The sequence below is a fragment of the Microtus oregoni genome, unplaced genomic scaffold (genome assembly GCF_018167655.1).
Source record: "Microtus oregoni isolate MIOR12 unplaced genomic scaffold, Mior012 000007F_ref0000211, whole genome shotgun sequence".
Taxonomy (NCBI): domain Eukaryota; kingdom Metazoa; phylum Chordata; class Mammalia; order Rodentia; family Cricetidae; genus Microtus; species Microtus oregoni.
The window spans coordinates 59,447,401-59,453,400 of record NW_024543066.1 but is presented as its reverse complement, the minus strand read 5'-3'; the positions used below and the strand labels follow the sequence as shown (position 1 = coordinate 59,453,400).

General features: G+C 50.4%; 1 non-coding gene across 1 annotated transcript; it reads right to left on the bottom strand.

Annotated features, from left to right (window-relative positions):
- Window positions 1–1,342: 1,342 nt before the first annotated feature.
- LOC121451155 lies at window positions 1,343–1,506 on the bottom strand. Its single transcript, XR_005974687.1, has one exon. It is a non-coding gene; the product is annotated as a U1 spliceosomal RNA (small nuclear RNA).
- Window positions 1,507–6,000: the final 4,494 nt, after the last annotated feature.

Here is a 6,000-nt window from a genome sequence, read left to right as displayed (position 1 = left end):
CAAATAAACCAAAGACAGCAGGTGGGGGTTGCCACAAGTGTCCTCCTCCCCCTCTCCCCTCCAAAATAAAAATTGGCTTTATTGTTTACCCTGCCTCAGTACAGGCCATAAATAGCGTGTGACAGAAAGCAGAAAGGTAAGGCCTTAGGTACTTTAAGTCCATAGGGCTTTTTTTTTCTTATTTAGTGGGCTTCCGGTATTTCAGAGAAGTAGGAGTGTTTCCATTGCCAAGTCAGCACACAAGGAACTGTAAATTTAGAAAGCTCTTTGTTAAACGCCCAAAGATCGTAGTCCCTGAGTGGGCTCGAACGACCAACCTCCCGCTTAACAGCATAACGCACTAACGCATTGCTCCACAGAGACTTTGACATGACAAAGCCGCCTCTCCTTGGTGAGTCAGACATCACCATGGCAGTCACACCTGTGATGTCCACCGTGTCGCGGCCGAGCATCCGGAACAGGAGCCCTCGAAGCCAACCTGCCGGGCTCCCTGCCGGCCCCACGGCAGCTTCCCGAGCTCGCGCGAACGTTATGAACCCGGCGCCTCCGGGACGCTGGGACGGGGCCGCCTAGGACTCCACGCTGGCAGAGTCTTGTTCAGGGCGCCCATCAGGACTCCGTGAAGGAGCCCAAGTGAACCTCAGGGTTCGGTCCTTTGCAGACCTCGAGCACGGACGCCCGACGGCTGGTCACCCCGGGTGTGTGCTGAAGCCTCCGCGTGGACGGCGTGGGAAAGGCGGCGAGTGCAGTGCCAGTGCTCAGGGAGTTCGGACGGGAGGAACTTGACCCCGAGTGGAGAGGGACAGACGGGGGCGAGGGTGGCCTGGGGGTGGGATTGGGGGATACGCACCGAAGAGACCTGCGGAGAAGCCAGGTGGAGCCCTAGGACACGTCAGATTGAATGGTGCATTTAAACTGAGCTGATGTAGTTTGAAGGCAATTTATGTTAGGAAGACAATAAAATCATGAGGGGTGTTTTGTTTTGAATGAATCAGAAGAATGAATTCCTAGCAACGATATCTGTCTTTCAGCTAGGGGTGTGCTGGTCCCGAGCCCGGGTCTGGTGCGGGTTAAGAGCAGAAAAGAATTAAGGAGAGTCTGGAGTCTCAAAGCAAAGTTTAAGACAAGTGCTCCTGGACTTTAAGACAAAAAGTTCAAAATTGAAGAAATGTTCTCCTGAGTCTAAGGACCAACTTCCTAAAGATGTCACTTGTAAGGTTAAGACCTTAAGTTAACTTGGCACTTTTGACCACATATTTAGAAGCATAGAAAATAATAAAAAAAGACCAAGAGGAAAAACAGCTGTAGGAAGAAAAAGGCCTTTTTTTAAAACAAGAGGTATCAGGAAAGAGCGCGAACGCAGTCCCCCACTAACAGAAATTATGCAGTCGAGTTTCCCGCATTTGGGGAAATCGCAGGGGTCAACACACCCCAAGTGCAATGGGTGAGCCTCGCCCTGGGAAAACCACCTACGTGATCATGGTATCTCCCCTGCCAGGTAAGTATGCTTTGCTGTCTTGCAGCCCAGACTCAGCTGCACCGGCCCTGCACTCTGAACACACGGTCACTTCGCCGCGCATACTCCAGGACCTTATTGGACGCGCACCCCATTCCTTCGTCTCGATGCTCTCCGCGGGCCAAGGCACCCTTCCACGCCGCGCTGGAAATCCAGCGTGTTCCCGCAGAGTTTGCGGACAGGACAGCCCCTGCGCGCCCCTCATCTGCATAGACCACGCCTCCAACCGGCACCCACGGGTGACATCACACCCATCCTCTTTTCCCGTTTGCTTAGTGAATTTTTTTGCTTGCGGAGAGCTGGATGGAGTGTTGCAGGATCAGAGACAAATCATCTTGAATTATCTCCAATTCCCAAATAGTCGATGGCTGCTCACCGCCGTGACCTAACAGCCTTGTCGCTGGTTTCCGTGTGTAGCGACAAACCCCTATCTTCAATCAACACCAAGTCAGAGAAGCCAGGCAGCAAGGGTAGCCAGCCCTGCAGCTGAGGTCTCCAGCTTCGCTGGAACCTGCCCACCTCATGTCTCCACCACTGCATTTTACAAGGCTCTTGATGTATGGATTTCTCTGTTCTCTTCTACAGAAACACCATGAGACTGACACTAAGTCTGGACATGGAATTTGGGGTGACCCCAGTCTGTGTTCCTGGTCCAGGGGATCCACTCTGCCCTCTCTCGGACTCCTGCATGTGTGTCGTGCACACACATACAATCAGGCACAAACACACATACATAAAATAAATAAGCACTCCCTTTTCTGCGTTGTGTTTGTGGGGGAGGGACAGGTGCGTATGTGCCATGACTCGCATGTGGAGGCCAGCAGACAGTTTGCAGCAGTCGGATCTCTTTCTGCCATGCTTGCTCCGTGGATCAAGCTCTTGGATGGTCAGACCTGATGGCAAGTGTCCTCGCCCTTGTCTATAAGCCATCTATCTGTCCCTTTAAAACCTCTCCCTCTCTGTCCTTCTCTGCCTCTCTGCACTCCCCCTCAAGCCACCACCAACACCACTCCAGACAGGGTCTATCTACATAGTGATGCAATAAGAGCTTGGTACCACCCTGTCTGACCCCCTTAAAACCTCTTTAGCCCACGTGCAGACATAACACAGCATTTTAAGGATTACAGATGATCATACTGTTTATCATGACGTCATACATGCACTTTCTCTTCTACAATGTTTTTGGAACAAGAATTTAACTGTAGCTTCAGGTGCAAAGAAGGATAGAATGATTCAGCTGAAATACTCATCCAATGATGAACATACACATCACAAAGGTAAAATTACCGGCCGCAAGAACAGATCACAAGACATACAAGTGAATCCACTTTAAGAGTTTATTAGAGGGGGCTGGAGAGATGGCTCAGAGGTTAAGAGCACTGACTGCTCTTCCAGAACTCTTCCTGAGTTCAATTCCCAGCAACCACTTGGTGGTTCACAACCATCTGTAATGAGGTCCGGTGCCCTCTTCTGGCTTGCAGGCATACACACAGAATATTGTATACATAATAAATAAACAAATATTTTTAAAAAAAAAAGAGTTTAAGAGAGAGAGAGAGAGAGAGAGAGAGAGAGAGAGAGGCGCGTGCGCGCAGGCCTGGGGAGAGCTGATGCTGAGAAGAAAACGTGGAGTGGGCGGTTCCAGTGGTTAGACACTGACACTGCCTGGCGCGTGCGCATAGGGTCATAGCGTTTGTTGCTGTAGCTTTGACAGGAGCAGATGAAGATCACACAGGGCTTGAGGGTCCTGGGTGGCTATGTAAGTTGCCAGAATGTTGGATGATGCATGCGTGGCCGTGGATCCCGGAAGTGCCTACTCTTGGGGTGGCTCGACATTTGCCATAACGCTAAGTGACGGAAATGCTGACATTTCACCCTTTTGTTTATTATAAAGATTCGGGGGTTAAGGGTAGCAGATGGGTGGGAATGAGGCGTCGCGTCTCTCAAGACTGCTTCCTGTTGGTTTGTGTGCATTGGGAAGTTGGGGTGCTTGGCCACATCCTGGGGGTAGCTGGTTACTTCAGTGTTTTCCAGGCTTTGTGGAACTGGCTGGCTGGCAGCTTGACCCTGACAAGATGCTGGCAATGCGGAAGATTACGTTTAGATCCTGGGGATAAAATCTGAGATCCTGGTGATCAGGGGAGGAAGGTTCCAAGATGGAAGGGGGTCCCCAGAGTCCCCAAGATAGAGGAGGGAGTTTCCCAGGAGTCCCAAGATCAAGGAAGGAAATGATACTTATTCTGGGCAAGTCTGGTCTGTTCATTTGGGTCCAATTTGGCTCTCTGGAGTTCGTGGGAATGTTTGCATTTTTAAAAAGATACAAATTTCAGACACATTAAGAAGCTTGTGGTAATGATTCTATAGCATTGGAATTAGTTTATTAGGATTTTATTGGTTAGTGTTAAGATTGTGGACAGTTATATAGTGAGGGGGGAGAAAGGGGAGTTATATTTAGTTAAGCCCACAAACATACAAGTCTTGATATTTGACAGGTCTCACCTCTCATTGCTATCCATGCTATTAATATTTGGTACATTAAAAAAAGCAATTTTGTTAAAAGAAAATTTAAAACTACTGTATTGGGAGCTAGAGACGTGGCTCAGCTGTTCGGAGCAGTTGCTGTCTGCAGGGACCCAGCTATATTCTCCAGCATCCACACACTGTCCCGCAAAAGGCCACGACTCCAGTTCCAAGAAATCCAGACCCCTCTTCTGGCCTCTGCAGGCACTTGGCATATACTCGGTATGCTACACACCTCAGGCAAAACACTTGTACACGTAAAACAGAAATCACATAGCCCACAGGGTGTGCCCGGCCTTAATCCCAGCACTCAGAAGCAGAGGCAAGTAGATTTGTGTGATTTCGAGGCCAGCCTGGTCTGTAGAGTGAGCTCCACGCTAGCCAGGGCTACAAAGTGAGATGCTGTCTCTAAAGCCAAAACAAGTCCTCTGTAAACAAAACAACAACCTAGCTATGTGATTTTTGTCTCTAATGTGACTTTCTCTTTATTCCCCAAACAAAGATTTGGTAATTCACACAATCACGTGGAAAGGTTACTAACTTCAGTACTTGGGAGAGACAGGATCGCCCATTCAGTCAGAGGATTTGTTAGAGGTAAGAACCAGGGGCTGTCTGCTCTGCTTCTTTGATCTTTCAGCATTTACTTCCATATCTGACTTGGGTTTTTATTTATTAAAACCAATTAGAATTTTGCTGTGTGTGTCATGTATATGTGTGCCCGTGGAGGCTGTGTGTCATGTACATGTGTGCCCGTGGAGGCTGTGTGTCGTGTACGTGTGTGCCCGTGGAGGCTGTGTGTCGTGTATGTGTGTGCCCGTGGAGGCTGTGTATCGTGTACGTGTGTGCCTGTGGAGGCTGTGTGTCGTGTACGTGTGTGCCCGTGGAGGCTGTGTGTCATGTACATGTGTGCCCGTGGACCCTGTGTGTCGTGTACGTGTGTGCCTGTGGAGGCTGTGTGTCGTGTACGTGTGTGCCTGTGGAGGCTGTGTGTCATGTACGTGTGAGCCGGTGGAGGCTGTGTGTCATGTGCATGTGTACCCGTGGAGGCTGTGTGCGTGTACGTGTGTGCCTGTGGAGGCTGTGTGTCGTGTACATGTGTGCCCGTGGAGGCTGTGTGTCGTGTACGTGTGTGCCCGTGGAGGCTGTGTGTTGTGTACGTGTGTTCCCGTGGAGGCTGTGTGTCGTGTACGTGTGTGCCCGTGGAGGCTGTGTGTTGTGTACGTGTGTGCCCGTGGAGGCTGTGTGTCGTGTACGTGTGAGCCGGTGGAGGCTGTGTGTCATGTGCATGTGTACCCGTGGAGGCTGTGTGTCGTGTACGTGTGTGCCCGTGGAGGCTGTGTATCGTGTACGTGTGTGCCTGTGGAGGCTGTGTGTCGTGTACGTGTGTGCCCGTGGAGGCTGTGTGTCGTGTACGTGTGTGCCCGTGGAGCCTGTGTGTCGTGTACGTGTGTGCCTGTGGAGGCTGTGTGTCATGTACGTGTGAGCCGGTGGAGGCTGTGTGTCATGTGCATGTTTGCCCGTGGAGGCTGTGTGTCGTGTACGTGTGTGCCTGTGGAGGCTGTGTGTCGTGTACATGTGTGCCTGTGGAGGCTGTGTGTCGTGTACTGAGCATGTAACTTAAACATGATCAGTTTTTATGACGTCCTGATTCTGCAGTGTGGGATCGAAGTAGGAGTGCTTCCCCTCCACAAGTCAGTGCCCTGTGCTGCATCCCGGCCACTGCCGAAGGGAAAGTTTTTGTGTTTGGCAGGTTTGATCCTCACCACAGGTTGTGCCTTATTATTGAGAGCTAAGGAGAGACAGACTCCAATAGACTCTGGGGCCCGAAAAAGTGAGCGTATTTTCACCTTGAGCAAAGGTCAGAGAGTTGGAACTTAGCTCTTTTCCTTCAAGGTGACCGTCTGATTCTACCTCAGATAAAGATCCCATCTAGATTTAGAGCCTAGAGTTCTGCTCTCTCAAGG